Source organism: Entelurus aequoreus, linkage group LG17 (assembly GCF_033978785.1).
Source record: "Entelurus aequoreus isolate RoL-2023_Sb linkage group LG17, RoL_Eaeq_v1.1, whole genome shotgun sequence".
In the NCBI taxonomy this organism is placed as follows: Eukaryota; Metazoa; Chordata; class Actinopteri; order Syngnathiformes; family Syngnathidae; genus Entelurus; species Entelurus aequoreus.
In genome coordinates, this window is record NC_084747.1 from 34,405,824 (window position 1) to 34,425,938 (window position 20,115).

Below are 20,115 nucleotides of genomic sequence, written 5' to 3' on the forward strand. Positions count from 1 at the left end.
TTGGATGAGAGCTCTGATGCAGTCAATTAAAGAGACAACCACAGGTAATGACTTGTTCACAGAGGTAAATGCGTGTTGGGACAAGCTGGCAGGTGTGACAATCCAATCCACTTTATTTATATAGCACATTTAAACAACAAAATGTTTCCAAAGTGCTGCACAACAATATTACAAACAATATTCAAATATTATCTTTAGCTCCACCAATGACTGAATAAAAAGAAAAAACAATTACATATAAAACCAATATAAAAAACAATATAAAATAAATATGATTAAAAACTATTTTTAACAACAGATGGTTGTCCAAATCTGATGGGGAAAAATGTTGGATAATGCAGGATAAAGTGACCATCAAAAGCAATCTGCTTTTGTATAAAGTTAAGTTAGGTTAAATTAAATTATTATTATTATTATTAATTATTATTATTATTATCATCATTATTATTTATCTTACGGTATATCAAAAATAATATTGAGCAAAATTTAATTGAAATATTGTCGTGTGGCCCTCCAGCAGTGCTCGGGTTGCTTATGCGGCCCCCGGTGAAAATTAATTGCCCACCCCTGATGTACAGGGTGGCTAACAATAAAGCTATCAGGAGTTCTCTGTTGCGCCCATAGAGCCCTCTAAAAAAACATCAGAAAACCACCAACAATATTCCAATTACTTGTTGTGAACTACATATTAACCAAGTTTTTGCGATATTGTTATTATAAGCGCTAACACCGAGAAACTACTTTTAGCAGTGCATTGATCATAGAAGTAACTACCGTATTTTTCGGAGTATAAGTCGCACCGGCCGAAAATGCATAATAAAGAAGGAAAAAAACATATATAAGTCGCACTGGAGTATAAGTCACATTTTTTGGGGAAATTTATTTGATAAAACCCAACACCAAGAATAGACATTTGAAATGCAATTTAAAATAATTAAAGAATAGTGAACAACAGGCTGAATAAGTGTACGTTATATGACGCATAAATAACCAACTGAGAACGTGCCTGGTATGTTAACGTAACATATTATGGTAAGAGTCATTCAAATAACTATAACATATAGAACATGCTATACGTTTACCAAACAATCTGTCACTCCTAATCGCTAAATCCGATGAAATCTTATACGTCTAGTCTCTTACGTGAATGAGCTAAATAATATTAGTTGATATTTTACGGTAATGTGTTAATAATTTCACACATAAGTCGCTCCTGAGTATAAGTCGCCCCCCCGGCACAACTATGAAAAAAACAGCTAATGCAGCTTTAGACATATTGAGCCAATGAGCTGCTGCGTTGCCTCTGACTTGGTAAAAGTTTGTGCTGGGTTATAAATTATGCCTCCAAATTGTATAGTAGAAGGTTGTGGCTATAAACCGAGAAGTTGGTTAACTTTGACATTCACCTTAGACCGGGGGTCAGCAAACCGCGGCTCTTGAGCCGCATGCGGCTCTTTAAGCGCCGCCCTGGTGGCTCTCTGGAGCATTTTTAAAAAAGGATTAAAAAAGGAAAAAGATGGGGGAAAAATAATTGTTTTTAACACAAACCTTACCAATTGTGAGAAGGCCCACTAATTAAAGGCCTACTGAAACCCACTACTACCGACCACGCAGTCTGATAGTTTATATATCAATGATGAAATCTTAACATTGCAACACATGCCAATACGGCCGGTTAACTGATAAAGTGCAATTTTAAATTTCCCGCTAAACTTCCGGTTGAAAACGTCTATGTATGATGACGTATGCGCGTGACGTCAGTAGTTAAAAGGAAGTATTCGGACACCATTGAATCCAATACAAAAAAGCTCTGTTTTCATCTCAAAATTCCACAGTATTCTGGACATCTGTGTTGGTGAATCTTTTGCAATTTGTTTAATGAACAATGAAGACTGCAAAGAAGAAAGTTGTAGGTGGGATCGGTGTATTAGCGGCTGACTGCAGCAACACAAACAGGAGGACTTTGAGATGGATAGCAGACGCGCTAGCCGCCGACCTCACCTTGACTTCCTCCGTCTCCGGGCCGCCGACCGCATCTATGATCGGGTGAAGTCTTTCGTCGCTCCGTCGATCGCTGGAACGCAGGTGAGCATGGGTGTTGATGAGCAGATGAGGGCTGGCTGGTGTAGGTGGATAGCTAATGTTTTTGGCATAGCTCTGTGAGGTCCCGTTGCTAAGTTAGCTTCAATGGCGTCGTTAGCAACAGCATTGTTAAGCTTCGCCAGCCTGGAAAGCATTAACCGTGTATTTACATGTCCATGGTTTAATAGTATTGATGATTTTCTGTCCATCCTTCCAGTCAGGGGTTTATTTATTTTCTTTCTATCTGCATTTAAGCCCGATGCTATCACGTTAGCTCCGTAGCTAAAGTGCTTCACCGATGTATTGTCGTGAAGATAAAAGTCACTGTGAATGTCCATTTCACGTTCTTGACTCTCATTTTCAAGAGGATATAGTATCCGAGGTGGTTTAAAATACAAATCCGTGATCCACAATAGAAAAAGGAGAGAGTGTGGAATCCAATGAACCCTTGTACCTAAGTTACGGTCAGAGCGAAAAAAGATACGTCCTGCACTGCACGCTAGTCCTTCACTTTCACGTTCCTCATCCACTAATCTTTCATCCTCGCTCAAATTAATGGGGTAATCGTCGCTTTCTCGGTCCAAATCCCTCTCGCTGCATTGTAAACAATGGGAAAATGTGAGGAGTCCTTCCTCCTGTTACGTCACGCTACTTCCGGTAGGGGCAAGGCTTTTTTTTTATCAGAGACCAAAAGTTGCGAACTTTATCGTCGTTGTTCTATACTAAATCCTTTCAGCAAAAATATGGCAATATTGCGAAATGATCAAGTATGACACATAGAATGGATCTGCTATCCCCGTTTAAATTTTAAAAAATCATTTCAGTAGGCCTTTAATATGTTTGTGTGTATGCTTCACTGATGAGAGTATTTGGTGAACATCGTTTTGTCCTACTAAATTCGGCGTTTCTTGAACTCACCCTAGTGTGGACTATGACGCAACAGTTTGTTTACATGTAAAATATTCCACTCCTTCTTTGTCTCATTTTGTCCACCAAACGTTTTATACTGCGCGTGAATGCACAAAGGTGCACTTTGTTGATGGTATTACTTATTGGAGTGCTAATCAGGCATAGTTGGTCAGTGCATGACTGCAAGCTAATCAATGCTAACATGCTATTTAGGCTAGCTGTATGTACATATTGCATCATTATGCTTAATTTTTTGATAGTAGGCAATTATAGCTAATATAGACACTTACATCATGGGTTGCCTTCATTATTAGAATGTTAAAGTCATTTTGATAGTAGGCTAATATAGTTAATATAGACACTTACGTCATCCATCCATCCATCCATTTTCTACCGCTTGTCCCTCTTGGGGTCGCGGGGGGTCGCTGGAGCCTATCTCAGCTGCATTCGGGCGGAAGGCGGGGTACACCCTGGACAAGTCGCCACCTCATCACAGACTTACGTTATGTGTTGTCTTCATTATAACACTTATATAAGACTTTTAAAGTCATTTTGATAGTAGGCTAATATAGCTAATGAAGACACTTGCATCATGTGTTGCCTTCGTTTTAACACTTATATATTTCATTTAATTTTTTGCGGCTCCAGACAGATTTGTTTTTGTGTATTTTTGGTCCAATATGGCTCTTTCAACGTTTTGGGTTGCCGACCCCTGCCTTAGATCCAAGGCAGACGCAACAAGACGCTTGTTTGCGCCCACTTTTTTTTCCATTATTTTTTTACCTGTGTAAGGATTATGATTAATTTTTTATCTAATTGGGAAGATATGAACATCCCATCAGTTGGCATCCAAGTGAGAGCAGACATTGAACAGTAAGTGATTGTTTTATTACGTTTGTAGTTTGTATTTCTTGTTTATCACTTAGCAACGCTGCTACTTGCTGCATCTGCTTATCACTCAACTTCTAAAACCTGTAGTGCATCCTCCGTATATTCAGGCTAGAAAAGATAAGGTCCTGGATCATCATTTGTCCAAAAGTAGTCATTGTTGGCACTCATGAAGTCTGCTATCATAAGTAGTGTTGTTGTTGTTGAATTAAAAAGCCAAAATACATAAATATTACATGTTATTATAAATATGCCTGTTACTACATTATATATATACTTACAGCGAGTATATAAGACATTATTGGAAGTTTTTTTAGATGTTTTTACAGCACTTTATAGGCAGAATTGATCGAATCCCCATTACCGCCATTGTTAGCTGATGCTTGCTAGCGTTTATTTACAAGTTAAAATGCGCTAAAAAAGGAAAAGCATACGTGTTCTTGTCTCACATAAGGATTGTGAATGATTCCAAATTTTGAAAAAGTGCAGCTCCCATTTAAGTGGCACTATTAATATACTCAAATAACAGGAGTTGTGTAAGCTTTTATATTTCAGTGACTAGCTTTTTTTATATAGCAGTGAAATACTTACTATTTGGAGCCCCTGGGCATTACACATTATGTACTGGGAGTGAAAATGAAATTTTACTTATTTGAACTTTTTACCTCACCAAACAGCTGATACTGTAAAAACAAAGTCATATGGTATTGAAATAAAACAGAAGCCGTATGTTTACACTAGTTAAAAATCCTCAATTATACAGAAAAAGTCTGCTGTTTTTAGACCTACTGCAGCAAGGCATGCTGAAGATTATCTACATGACGGGAGTGCCCTGCTATTTTTAGGGGTCAATCGCAAAACCTCTAGTCAAAGAAAAACTAGGTGACAAGGGCGCTCTGCTGTTTTTAAGGTCTTTCTGCAAAAAAAAGTTAGTCATAAGGTTGGCATAAATAATAATAGAAAAGCGCGATATAAAATCTAATCCATAATTATTATTATAAATAGCACTGCTATTTAACAGAAAAAAGCCTTCCCTTGACTTTTTCACATAAACATAAGCATAAAATTGCCCCAATTATCTTGGGGAAACAACAAATTCAGTTTGAGGCGGATCTAATGAGTCAAGGCCAACCATGGCAAAAAAATTAATTGATTATGCAAACCGAATCTCTACTAATTTTAAATGTTAAGAAAACCCTACTGAAAGTGGGTTGTAGCTATGTGTGTTTTGTAATCTGTATACATATCCTGTGCTTAATTTGTTTTTTTATATTTTGGTTTTAGCACATTAATAATTTAAGTGTATTTGTACACTATATTGCCAAAAGTATTTGGCCACCTGCCTTGACCCACTTATGAACTTCCATCCCATTCATAACCCATAGGGTTCAATATGATGTCAGTCCACCTTTTGCAGCTAATACAGCTTCAACTCTTCTGGGAAGGCTGTCCACAAGGTTGCGGAGTGTGTTTATAGGAATTTTCGACCATTCTCCCAAAAGCGCATTGGTGAGGTCACACACTGATGGTGGTCGAGAAGGCCTGGCTCTCACTCTCTGTTCTAATTCATCTCAAAGGTGTTCTATCGGGTTCAGGTCAGGACTCTGTGCAGGCCAGTCAAGTTCATCCACACCAGACGCTGACCCCTCTCTGTCAGTTTATGTGGCCTGTTGTACCCAAACTCTTCCATTTTCTTAAAATAAAGTCGACAGTTGAGTTTGGAATATTTTGGAGCGAGGAAATTTCACGACTGGATTTGTTGCACAAGTGGCATCCTATGACAGTTTCACGCTGGAAATCACTGAGCTCCTGAGAGCGGCCCATTCTTTCACAAATGTTTGGAGAAACAGTCTCCATGTCTAAGTGCTTGATTTTATACACCTGTGGTGATTAGGACACCTGATTCTGATCATTTGGATGGGTGGCCAAATACTTTTGGCAATATAGTGCATACGTGCTGGTTTGTGATGTTTAATAATTTGGCAAAGGCCATAAACTAACTGTGAGCTGTTAGCGCCGACTTGTACAGGAACTGTATTGTACTATCACTACTAATGAAACAACTACAATTAAATTGAATTTGATTAATTTAAAACTAATTTTTTAAATATATAAAAATAAAAACTGTCTGCGGCAGCGGCTTGTAAGTCTGTTGAGCTATGCCATTCTTACTATATAACTAAAACAATTAAATATAAATTCAATAAAATTAAAATACATTTTACAAAATTGAAACTGTCTGCATCAGTGACTTAAGTGAATTAAATTAACTTAAATTAACTTAAATCAACTTAAATTAAAAACCTATGTGCAGGATTAATTTTAAAATAATATTTGAATATTAATAAAAAAAATACAAATACAAATTCCCATTTAAAATGCCAAGTTTATCATAGAAACATATACTGTGATAAACTGGGCATTTAAATGGGATTTTTTTAAATGCATTTAAATATAACAAAATAAATTGAATTACATAATTCATAAATAAAAAAATTCGTAAATAAACAATAATATATTAAAATAATATAAAATAAAATATAAATCATATAAAATAATATTTTTTTTAAACATTAGATTCCATTAAATTAAATTAAATATAAGTAACAGATAATAACAATATGTAATACACTGAAATAAAATACAATAAAAATAAGAATATATTTAACTCAAATAAATCAAATATAATTTTTCCCTTGAGGATGTTAGATTTTGACGACATTTTTACTCTCCACCTGGGAATGATTATTATTAGCTGAAGGCCAATCACCAGCCAATCTGTCATCATCATTAGGATGTTAGATGAGCTGAGGGATGCTTGTTACTATTGACCCCCCGGCTAGCTTGCAACCTGACAATAGGTCCCCGCCCAGTTCAAGGGCGACTTTTGAGTGTTTGTATCACGGGATCGGCAATCGCCATGACGACGGCTGTAGAGGGAATTGACACATGACTAATAAGAGGGAACGCTTTCCTCCTTCCATGTTTGGTCCACATGTGGAAGACAGCCGTGCGGCTTCGGGGAGCAGAAGCTGCAGCAGCATGGTCCACATCCAGTGAGGATTAGAGCCTGTAAGATCTCTACTATGAGCATACAGATCACCTTACACACCAGCTTTCTACTGCTTTGAAGCACACACTCATGTCCACAGATGCGCTGTTAAACACGCCCACCTCCAGGATTAATTCACCTCCTGCACCTGGGAATGTGACCACTGTGATGTCACCTTTACTTCAAAAGGTAAAAGAGCACCTCGGGGGTATCCGTACAATGAGCCCACTCACCGTGTCACTTCCTCCTTTGTGCTCAGAAGGTCCATACACAGAGGTGGGTACAGGGTTACACAGACAATCAGGTATTCTTGGGTTTCAGCCCACTGTCTGTCCACGCTTACAACGACAAGCTTTGCAATAAGACAAAGATGGCTGCAATGTGTAAATATGCATGTGCTTACATGTGTGCGTGTGTATGAGTGTGTGTGACATTCGAGTGCCTGCCAGTTGGCTCCGACAACCAACGCTCCCAAAGGAGATGCTCACAAGCCGGGCACGATGCAATGAGACGTGGTGATAATGCAACCGCCACATTAGAGCAAGTTTAGCCACTAAAGCACCCACATGATATGATCAGGGTCATAAGGGGGGGAATAAGAGCCTACAGCCAAAACAGGAGCAGGCTCTCTGGAAGTAGCATCGCGTGGTGTTGTTGAGTGTTCATTCAATACAAAAAGGGCCATAAATCTAAATATAGTGAGGCGGAGAGAAAGAAAAAGATGCTGCAAGAGATAGAGGAAGAGAGAGAATAATTTATGGATGTGGGTTGGGATGGTTTGTCAACATTAATTAATTAATAGATGAATGGACTGACCATTGGATGGACAGATTAATCAACTCACGGACAGACCAACGGACAGATAAGACAAAAGATATTTGGAAAGAAAGACAGACTGACCAGGTGACACGTAGATAGATGGACCGAGCAATGAACGTACAGACAGACTGACCCACCAACCGACAGACCAACGGCCAGAGAGAACAACTAACAAAAAGGCCAAGGGAGAGACAAACAAATGGACACACAGACAGACTGGCTAAAGGACACATGTACTGACAGACCAATGTAAATGTGGGCCAACCGACAGGGCAAAGGACCGACCGACCCACTGACCAACAGACCAATGGACAGAAGGACGGACGCATCAACCCAAAAAAACGACTGGCCAATATCCAAGACTGCATGGACGGATGGATGGACCGACTGAGAGGCCAATGGACAGGATCAACAGACTAATGGAAAATTGGATTCACCAATTGACAACACTGATACACAGATGACTGACCAACAGACACATAAGTACACAGACCGACTCAAGGACCAATTGACTGATTTACAGACCAATAGATTATCTGACCAACAGACTAATGGGAGGACGAACACACAGATGGACCAACCACGTGACTGAACCAATTGACTGACAGACTAAAGAACTAACTGACTGACAGACCAAAAGACAAGACGGACCAACCCACCAGCCATCAGACCAGTGGACAGACCAACAGGTCGGACCAACAAATGGGCAATATAGTACAATGTAAACAGGTACTACCTGCATTGTAAATACCCTTCCTTCTCATACATCATTGAGTAGAATGAGATTTTGGCATGATTTACTATCAAAGCATGCAGCTGAGCATGAAACAGGAGGCAGAGGCCCATCATCGTCTATCTCTCTCCTTGTAAACATGGAGAAATAAGCAGCATCTGACAACACTCGAGGAGCACCAGCACAACTACGCCATTGCTAAAGCTGACTGTAAAAATATTCCGCTCTCTTTCGGAAGCAAAGAGCAAAGCCGCCGCAGCGGGGGGGTGCTTGTGTATGTGTGTGTGTGCATGAGTGTGTTGTGTGAAGCACATTTGCGAGGGAGAGCATGAAAAGATGCACACGGAGAAGAGAAGAAGCGACTGAGGGTTCACCGCTGAGATAAAAATGGAATCCATTTTGGTTCCTGAAGCACACTCATGCACGGCGCCAGGACTCGCTCGGGGTGTTGAAGCGCTTCCCCTCATCCCTCCTCTTGCTCTGTTCCAATTGTTCTGCCTTCCCCTCACTTATCATTTCCTCCTTTCCTCCACGGTCACACCTCTTTCCTTGAATTCCTCTTCCTCTCTGGAGGCTGCCGGGGCCCCAAACACTGTCACAGGTCCTGAAACTATGGCAACTGAACGAGAGAGAGAGGGAGGCAAGCGCTCTCTATGATTAATAGATGAGAGATGCAGTGCCAATCGCTAGAGCCTGGGGAGGAGGGACGGATACACTCCAGCAACACCGTGCAAACATGTATGCACAGAAACAAGAACGCGCACAATAGGCCAGGAGACCTCCTGTTGCCATTAAGGTGCTTTGTGCTGGTCTAGTCCTGCAGAATAGAGACTCAGCCGCACCCTGCTGGCCTTTTGACCATTTGATTTCCTAAAAGGTTTGTTTTCAATAAAACCTATCCTGTGCCAGATCACAGAGGAGTCGTACGTAACCTTGTTGACCAGTCTGTTCTTCACTCTTGAACACCAAAATACAAAGAATGGCTTTGATGATGGAATTTAAACCATCAGAAGCACTTTTAAAAAGCCTAACTGGGAACCGTTTTCTGTGTCTGTAGCATTAATGCTAGGGAGCAGTGTTTGACCACGGAATTGTGTGTGGCTTCAAGAAGCAGTTTTTACATTGGCTCTTATTCAACGTAGTATTTCTAACAATGTGTAGAATCAGGAATGGGAAGGACACTGATGTTAGTAACGTTAGAGTGTCCGCCCTGAGATCGGTAGGTCGTGAGTTCAAACCCCGGCCGAGTCATACCAAAGACTGTAAAAAAGGGACCCATTACCTCCCTGCTTGGCACTCAGCATCAAGGGTTGGAATTGGGGGTTAAATCACCAAAATCAGTGGTCCCCAACCACCGGGCCGCGGCCCGGGACCGATTGGTACCGGGCCGCACAAGAAATTAAAAAAAAAAAAAAAAAAAGTTTTTTTTTTGTTTTTTTTATGAAATCAACATTAAAAACACAATATATAAATTATATATCAATATAGATCAATACAGTCTGCAGGGATACAGTCCGTAAGCACACCTGATTGTATTTATTTATGTAAAAAAAAATAAAAAAAATAAAAAAATAAAAAAAAATTTTTGGAAGACATCAAGACATGTACATTTTTTATTTTTTTAAAACACACAAAAACCTTTTTATTCGTAAGGAATTTTGTGACATTCAAGTTGTACGGATTAGTGATCAAAATACTTTAATTACATGAATTAAATGTAAAGTAATACATTTAAAAATAGGTACATCAAACATAGAGAACATGCAAACAGCAACTTATGTAATATTGATGCTCATAATTCCGGGGAATTGTGAATGCAATTAGTGTAATCGTCATTGACGCATAAAGAGGGAGTGCTGTGTTGTTGTTGTGGCTACTAGCAGTGTAATGGGGGTTGCTGTTGACGTGTTAAGGGCAGTATCAAGTATAAAAAGAAACGGTGTTCTTCTGTCGGGACGCTACATTCCTTATAAGGCCCTGTCTACATTAAGCCGGATAATTCCTTAAACGAATAATTATTTAGCCTAAGCATCGTGTCAGCCACACTAAACCATCGTTTAAGGTCCACCTCCTTTGATATTTTTTTACACGGGTAAGTGCGCCGTGTATTTCATGAATCTCCGGCTCTTAGCTTTGTATGGACTCATTGATCGTTTACAAACTGAGTTCGGAGAGGAAGTGAAGTCATTGTGTGTGTGTGGACAAGGATAATGTTAGGTGGGATATAGCTTAGATAACCTTAGTGTAGAAGGGGCCTAAGACGTTACTTGCTCAATATCACCACCAAGCCATTTTTGCAGTTGGCTGCATTCAGTTAGTACTGAACTGAAGCGCAGAGAGCTTCTCCTTTACTACCGCTTACGTTGGCACCGGTGCCCCTTCCCTAGTCAGAGCATCATTAAAGTCAGATTTACATAATAGTGGACCATAAGGCGTTCCAAAGTGTTCCAACTATGGTCAGAGGGTGGCTTGTTTGTCTGCCAACAACAAAATGACCAGATTTTTAACGCATTCAGCGTCCGTTCTTTGAGGGATGGGTCGCAGTGGTATGGTACGTTTCATTGGAATAGACTGCAGAAGGGACACAATGATGTCAGTTGATTGCTTGGCAGAGAATGACCGAGAATTGTCTCTTGTACAAAAAGAATACTATGACAAAGAGTCTTAAACCATACCTGGACCGCTTGAGGGTTCTACTGACAAGAAGAACAACTACCTCTCGCAGAAAGGATCTGTGTCATCTTTCCATAAAACTTGGGGCCCCCTCTTAGACCTTATTAGGGACAAGCTTGACATCACCCCATGCCATTCGATTAACGCAATTTAGACAGAGCTGACCGCTGACTTTTACGTTATATTTTAATGTATATCCTATGTGTTATTTATTTATTTATTTTACCTTATCTATTAATTTAGTTATCTTTAATATATTTTGTTGGATTGAATCTATTATTGCATATATTCATGTGTGTCTATATCTGTTATGGGCACTTGGGGACAATTACCTTGGGAATTGAGTGGGGGTGGGTATTGTAAGGGTTGGGTCCATATTGTAAAATGTGCAGACACCTCAACTTGTTGTTGCCATGATTCACTGTGCTGTACTGCCTGCAAAATTCAATAAAAATATTTTGGAGAAAAAAAAAAGAAGAACAACTACCGTGTCAACAAACAAACTATGTCATCTACTGTAAACAACATGTGTCGCCTTCCAAGGCCACTCGATCCTCCATATCTGCTGTCAAGTGGTCACACAAAGCCCTCCTGCTTCTGCTACTGCTACTGCATTCTGGATTATCTCTGCTAATGCATTCCTTCCCCTCCATTCCATTTGACTAATGACAGTCAACCAAAGTCAAAAGCATTCCCACATGTTATGTTATGGCGCAGTATTAAAATACAACAATTCCATGATGTTTTAAGCTGATTGTAAATGCTTCATGATGTCGATGCTTTTATTTAATTCCAAGTTGGGCCTGTGCAGAACATTTCTGCTACTAAATCGGACTGGCATTCCACTTTGTTTGTGCCGAACAACAACAAAAAGGCCTGCCAAGGCCTGTGAGCGAAAACACCACCAGGACACTCTGCCAATTCGGTTATTAACTTGCAGTCCGTTATTTCAGTACAATAACTCTTTTGCCTCAGCCCTTCATGCTTCTTGGCACTTCTGGCAACAGGCTCAATCACTTATGCTAATGTGACAAAGATGTCTACTCTTTTTGTTTTTATCCATGGACTTGTCATATTTATGAGAAACAACACGTACACTATATTGCCAAAAGTATTTGGCCACCCATCCAAATGATGAGAATCAGGTGTCCTAATCACTTGGCCCGGTGTATAAAATCAAGCTCTTAGGCATGGAGACTGTTTCTACAAACATTTGTGAATGAATGAGCCGCTCTCAGTGATTTCCAGCGTAGAACTGTCATAGAACTGTGCAACAAATCCAGTCGTGAAATGTCCTTGCTCCTAAATATTCTAAAGTCAACTTTATTATAAGAAAAGTGAAGAGTTTGGGAACAACAGCAAGTCAGCCACCAAGTGGTAGGCCACGTAAACTGACAGAGAGGGGTCAGCGGATGCTGAAGCACATAGTGCAAATACTTTCTGCACAGTCAGTTGCTACATAGCTCCAAACTTCATGTGACCTTCCAATTAGCCCACGTACAGTACGCAGAGAGCTTCATGGAATGGGTTTCCATGGCCAAGCAGCTGTATCTAAGCCATATATCACCAAGTCCAATGCAATGCGTCGGATGCAGTGGTGTAAAGCACGTTGCCACTGGACTCTAGAGCAGTGGAGACGCCTTCTCTGGACTGATGAGTCATGCTTTTCCATCTGGCAATCTGATAGACCAGTCTGGGTTTGGAGGTTGCATTGTGCCGAGTGTGAAATTTAGTGGAGGAGGAATTATGGTGTGGGGTTGGTTTTTCAGGAGTTAGGCTTGGCCCCTTAGTTCCAGTGAAAGGAACTTTAAATGCTCCAGGATACCAAAACATTTTGAACAATTCCATGGGCTGGCACTTCAAGTTCATATGTGAGTAAAGGCATTTGGCCAAATACTTTTGGCAATATAGAGTAGCTTGGAAAGTCCTGCATGTGTACACGACATGGATAACATTTCACAGCAAGAGATTAGCAACTGATTACATTGTCAATGAGTCATGCCGTGAATAAAGCCTCTGTATGTATTCCCTACACTCATCTCTTATACAGAGAATGGAGCTTTGTAGGGAAAATACGCTTAGAAATCACATTTAGAGAACAAAAAAGACGAGCCTAACAGGTCGCCTGTTATAACATCTCCTTTGAATCACAGGTGACTGCTGCGGAAATCTGAAAAACAAGACTAAAAGCATCTTTCAATATGACAGCAAGAAAACACACTCTTTCTGGTGATTATCCCTAATCTGCAGTCCTGCTATAATAGCAGGTTTTTCATTCACTGCTCTTCCGCCGTAAATGATACAGCAATTTAGGAAGGCAGAGTGTAAAAAATGGCTGAAAATAGTAATAGTAGGAGGTGGTTTGTTTTTTTAATGGTATATATAGGTTGTATTCAGAGGATGTATATAGATATATATGTATATTGGTGTTGTACGGCAGTGGTCCCCAACCATCGGTCTGGGGACTAGTACCGGTTCGTGACGCATTTGCTACCAGGTCGCAGAGAAACATTAAATACATTTATAAACGACTGCATTTTCTCCGACTTAACTTTGACCTGTCCCACTAGACCAGTCTTTCTCAAACAGCCAGAGCCTTAAGCTGTTGATTTTGTCATTACTCAACCAATGACAAAGGAATAGTACCTCTTAGTACCTGCAAATGGAAAAGCGTCAACAAGTATTGCCGTAGACACTGACGATTATTGACTGTATGCCAGGGCTATTCAACTGGCGGCCCAAGGGTCAAATCTGGCTCAGGAATGGCACCATACCGGCCCCCAAGTTCAGGTAAAAACTTGGGAGACAAACATTTTTGCAGCAAATTTCTAAAAACATGAGAATGCTCCTGCTGTATAGAGGAACTTGGACCACTGTAAACACATTGGCAGATTCTTACTAGGGATGTCCCGACACAACTTTTTCACTTCCGATACGATACCGATATTGTAGCCTTGAGTATTGGCCGATACCGATATCAATACGATACGATATAGGCACGAATCATACATACATGTATATTTATTCCTTATTTTGTTGTGTGGAATATTAGAAAAGGCTTGATAAAGTGATGTTACTGTTACTGATGTTGTAGTGTTAAAACAGGAAGAGTAGGTATAGGAAAAACTGACCCATTTATTATTAACCAATTGGTTACATAAATTTTAACCTTCAACATAAGAGTATTACCTCAACAAATCCAATAAAAACAAAATGTTATATTTAAAGTGCAAAATAACCACTAATACCAACATAATTATACAATTGAATAGAATAAATTAAAAATAAATTAGAAGACCCTGAAAAATAACCTAAATAAATCCAATTTTTAAAAAAAAATAACGTTTTAAAGTGCAAACAATTCAAGTTCACTTCAGTTATTTTTTTACTGTCAGCATATGTTGGAAACAACTGTGGGCAGGGACAAAAACAACACAATATTGTCCACTGTCCAACTGCTCTAAGTTAAGAGTTCACAGCTCCAGTTTCACTGACTGACTGTGCCCAAAACAATGTAGTAATTACTCTTAGTCATCACTGAAGAATAGTGTAAACACAATAAACATATCACTCTAATAACAAGAGCATAAAACAAATAATAATCAGTCAGTGCTGACTACCCTTTCTTCTCCATGTGTTCGGCAATACACTTTTTAACCTCTTCGTGCATCTGGGGTATAGTTTTGTCTACAATGTAGTGGCGGCTAGGAATAATGTAGCGAGGTTCGAGGTGCTCCATTAAGCGTTTAAACCCGACAATACTCACCACCGACAGGGGCTGGTCATCAAGCACAATAAACTGGGCTATCTTTTCTGTTATGGCCATTGCCTTTTTGCTGTCCCGTGGTAGTTTGTCACGTCTTGCAAAGCTTTTGGCCAGCGTGGGTTGCTGAAGCGAGCCAGAGGTTTGTTGCTTCGCCTTGCTGCTCTCGCGAAAATCCTCGTGTTCTTTTTTGTAGTGTTTTTTCAAATGTGCGATGAGGTTGCTTGTATTGAACCTTCCCGGTTCTGTCCCTCCACGGGACACTTGCGCCTGACAAATGTTGCATTTAGCGGCAACGTCTTTGTCCGAGTTCAGGTTAAAATACTTCAACACAGCCGACATCACTACACTTTGCTGCAAGCACACGCGTTGTCGTTGTTGTGATCACGTGGGCTGTGCATGCTGGATCAGAGACGCTCTTCTTCGCGGCCGGCACCAACGTTAATTATGGGGCATTGCCGCCACCTACTGTGTTGGAGTGTGATCAAACCAGAGTCACCTATTATAGACGTGCTGCAGCGGTAAATGGACAGCTTATATCGGAGCGCTTATATCGGGAGTTTTTAGATTCAGTCCGATAAAATCCGATATTCACTTTTTTTGGCTAATATCGGACTGATTTCCGATATCAATATCGGATCGGGACATCCCTAATTCTTACATTTGCATTTTTACCTTGCTGTCAAACATGGAACACTGAGGTCCAAACTTGTGATTTACATAACTGAGGGGTTCCTCAAGGCACCCTTTTAAGTCCTTGGAAAAAACATTCCGTAATGTCTTTTATGTAATCAAGTAGTTGCCGTAGCTTATTTACTTCTGACGCAATCAGTAGTCATTTGTTTAACTTCTTTAGCAGTAGTGTTCCTCAAGGTTCAATTTTAGGTCCTCTCCTTTTCATCATCTGGTCTATTCAACTGGTGGCCCGCGATTTCAGTTGAAAAAAACGTATTAGAGACTCAAATTTCTGCAGCAAATTTGTAAAAAGCAGTACAGTTTTGTCATAGAGATAATCTTTGACAAGCTATTTGCAGAAGGTCCTAAAATAACAGAGTGCTCCTGTAACTGACAAAATAAAGAGACCACAATTACATTTCTGCTGTAGGTTCTTTGGAATAGAAAAATAACAATAATAGTGGAAGGAGAAGCCCTGTCCTTAGCTTTCTGGGGAAATTATTGCTGTATGCAAGGTTAAACTGTAAATGGTAAATGGATTATATTTGTATAGCGCTTTTCTACCTTCATGGTACTCAAATTGCTTTGACATTATTTCCACATTCACCCATTCACACACACATTCACACACTGATGGCGGGAGCTGCCATGCAAGGCACTAACCACGACCCATCTAGAGCAAGGGTGAAGTGTCTTGCTGAAGGACACAACGGACGTGACTAGGTTGGTAGAAGCTGGGGATCAAACCAGGAACCCTCAGGTTGCTGCCACGGCCACTATCCCAACAGCGCCACGCCGTCCCCAACTGTAGCTGTGATATTGCCAACACAACATTAAAGACGTCCTAACTGGTCAACCAATATTTCCGACCACAGTCTAAGTCAAATTTACCTGAAAGGCAATTGTAGCCCGAAGCCTTGACTAACGGGGCTTGTTACCAGCCCATAGGGACTGGTGCACCTTGAGGCTCTCTGATCATAACGAAAATAATCCTACCAAGGTCCCACACACTGAGGATGCGTATTAATAAAACAAGTCTTTTATGAAATATGCATAAACACACATACATGGGATTGACTCTTTGGTGAATGGGCAATGACAGACTGGCCTCATTGTTTAAAGAAAAGGAGGCCAATTCATTTGAAAAGGAGCAAAGCTGTTTATCAATTATTCAAAAGGCACAGTATTCAGACAGCATCTTTCCTCAAGTGGTACGTTTAAATACCAACTCTCTCCCTTGCACACATGCACACTGTAACTAATTCACATCAGTCACACACAATGCCATCCCCATTACTATTGTTACGGAGGATCAAAGGAGCCTAAATACAACACCATGGTCAGTCTTACTGTAATCATATCAAAACATGTCAGCCTATTGTTTGTTTCGGAGCCTCTCAGATAGCCCTTAAAAATAAAACGCCTCCAGGTACATTTGAGTGTCTTGTGGGCAATATTACAGAATACGATACAAAATCTTGCAGTTCCTTAATAGAGATCTGAATGAGCGTCAAAACACAAATGTGAGTATTTTAATTCCCATGTTTATCATAATCCTAGTCTAGACTTTATTAGGAGAGAGAAAAAAACCCACCAGGAGTGTCTGTTTGGAAGACAATGCAAATCAATTTGATCTGAATGAGAGTCAAAAATAATAAGAAAAATAGAATAGAATAGAATAGAATAGAATAGAATAGAATAGAATAGAATAGAATGCATTTTATTGTCACTATACACAGGTGCAATGAGATTAAAAGCAACTCCAGTATCAGTGCGACAGTCTACAAATATGCAAAACATAGGAAGGCAAGAAAAGAAAAATAGTGCAAAAGGGGCTAAGGTGCACAGTCCAGTCCTGAGGACAAATGTTCTGAATGTGTTGTTTAAATATTATACTATATACATATATACAGAAGCATTCAGACTGTGGGTGGGAAGTAAAAATTGCACACAGAGAGCTGCTAAACTATAAAATAAAATCAGTGCCTATTAGAGTTCACATATACATATATATATATATATATATATATATATATATATATATATATATATATATATATATATATATATATATATATATATATATATATATAAATCCTAGAATAAAGGAACATTTTACAATACAACTTTTTTTAAAGTGCATATACGCTCTCCTTGGTACAAAAACTGCAACCTTGGATATTGTGGACTACTAGAGCAATAGTGACCACTAATGGTTCCAATGCATGATGCACTTGCAGGTCCCTGAACACACCCCATCTGCCTTGCAGCAACACTAACTCAATAAAAATGATCTACTGTGCATATTCATACTACACATTACCAATAATAAACAATGCAATACAGGGGTTTTAAACCCCTCCTCTTGTCCTCTGTCCTGCCAATGGAATAACAGTTATATGTTTAATAGGTAATTTATATAAAAAATGTACAGGCACTGATTGTATAGTTTTTTTTACTTTCAACCCACAGTCTGAATGCTTCTGTATATATTTATAAAGTATAATATTTAAACAACACATTCAGAACATTCATTCTCAGGACTGGACTGTGCACCTTACCTCCTTTTGCACTATTTTTCTTTTCTTTCCTTCCTATGGTTTGCATGTTTGTAGACTGTCGCACTGATACTGGAGTTGCTTTTAATCTCATTGTACCTGTGTATAGTGACATTTTTTTTTTAAAAAAGGCATTCTGGCATTCTATATAATATAATATGTTATGCTGTTTTAGTATTGAGGCTCAGCTTCTGGTCACAATAGGAGACTGACACTTCTGTATGGTGAAACAACAACATAAGGGGGATTATACGCACATGGGTTGTACGTTTAAAACACAACAAAGCCACCATGATTTTTAAACGTGTCTTTAGAAATAAAGTCAAGTAGAAAGTGAGCCGGGTGCACTTGACGCACAGTCAAATTCTCCAGTCTTTACTAAAAGGCAGAAGAAGAAAAACGACACAAAGCGTGTAGTAAAGTTGGAAGAAAAAACTCACAATTCTTACCTTCAGCTCATGAATGGGCAAATCTTCCAGTAAACGAGTCGGTTCTTGTTTACTTAGTAATCCACAAAACGTGATTGTTTACGCAGTTCGCAACAATACGAGCGCTACTTTTTCCTCTCTTTTTTTTTTTTTGTCTTTACATGTCGCGCTTAAATCGTAATATCCATGGCGAAATCCACACTAGGAAATAGAACAAACATGGACTAGACTGCTGTAGAGAAAAAAATTCAAAAATAAATTAAAGTCCCACATAAAGAAACGGGAGTCCCGGAGGTGCGCGCAGCCGCCGACGGTCATCCTATTTGGGGATGAAGCTTCTTAGCAGAGACTGGAGGAGCGCCGGCGAGCCCCAGCTGTCACACGCGCACGCGCACAGGCAGGCGCGCGCGCACACACATGCAGTGGGAGGAGCCAGGGCCGCAGAACGCGGGGCTATTGTGTCAATGAGTGCCAGTTATGGACAAGTGCAGTTCTATTTTTACGCAGCGGCGTCTCACTGCCAGGGAGAAAGCCACGCTGCTAATAATAGTTTGCACTCTTGGGAGGACGAAGCAAGGTGTGTTGAAAAACGGCCCCTAATTAGTAAGTGTACGTTAGTGTTGTGCCGATAACAATATTTTGGTACTGGTACCAAAATGTATTTCGTTACTTTTCAGTACTTTTCGATACTTGTCTAAATAAAAAGGGGACCACAAAAAATTAAATTATTGGCTTTATTTGAACAAAAAATCGTGGGGTACATTAAAACATGATGTGTTGATGGGTGTTAGCCGATGACTTTGGCTGGGGGGGCGGGACTTCCGGGAGAGATAGAATTGATTGATTGATTGATTGATTGATTGAGACTTTTATTAGTAGGTTGCACAGTAAAGTACATATTCCGTACAATTGACCACTAAATGGCAACACCCGAATAAGTTTTTCAACTTATTTAAGTCTGGTTCCACTTAAATCATGTTACAGATATATACTATCAAATATATACTATCATCATAATACAGTATACACTATCATCATAATACAGTCATCACACAAGATAATCACATTGAATTATTTACATTATTTACAATCCGATTGTAACTGAGATAGGCTCCAGCGCCCCCCGCGACCCCGAAGGGAATAAGTGGTAGAAAATGGATGGATGGATGGACAATCCGGGGTGGGGGGGGGGGGGGGGGGTTGGTTAGGTTTGGTTGTTATCATCAGTCATCAGCAATTGAGAACAGAGAAATGGATATTGAAACAGTGTAGGTCTGACTTGGTAGGATATGGACAGCAAGTAGTGGACATAGAGAGAGAGAGAGAGAGAGAGAGAGAGAGATCAGAAGGCATAAGAAAAAGTATCTGCATTTGATTGTTTACATTTGATTATTAACAATCCGGGGAGGGTGTTAGTTTAGGGTTGTAGCTGCCTGGAGGTGAACTTTTATTGCGGTTTTGAAGGAGGATAGAGATGCCCTTTCTTTTATACCTGTTGGGAGCGCATTCCACATTGATGTGGCATAGAAAGAGAA

The 20,115-nt window shown here is 39.8% G+C and overlaps 1 protein-coding gene across 9 annotated transcripts in view; it reads right to left on the reverse strand.

Moving 5' to 3' along the window:
- sema6a (sema domain, transmembrane domain (TM), and cytoplasmic domain, (semaphorin) 6A) overlaps positions 1–18,983 on the reverse strand; it is a 304,997-nt gene extending 286,014 nt beyond the window's left edge. For 5 of the 9 annotated variants that reach the window (XM_062025533.1, XM_062025528.1, XM_062025529.1 and 2 more), the window contains exon 1: positions 18,602–18,982. The gene's annotated coding sequence lies outside the window, so the exon portion shown is untranslated. Of the gene's footprint in view, positions 1–18,592 lie in introns of all 9 variants that reach the window. The other 4 variants (XM_062025532.1, XM_062025531.1, XM_062025526.1 and 1 more) reach the window with 3 other exon arrangements.
- Between the last annotated feature and the right edge of the window lie 1,132 nt (positions 18,984–20,115).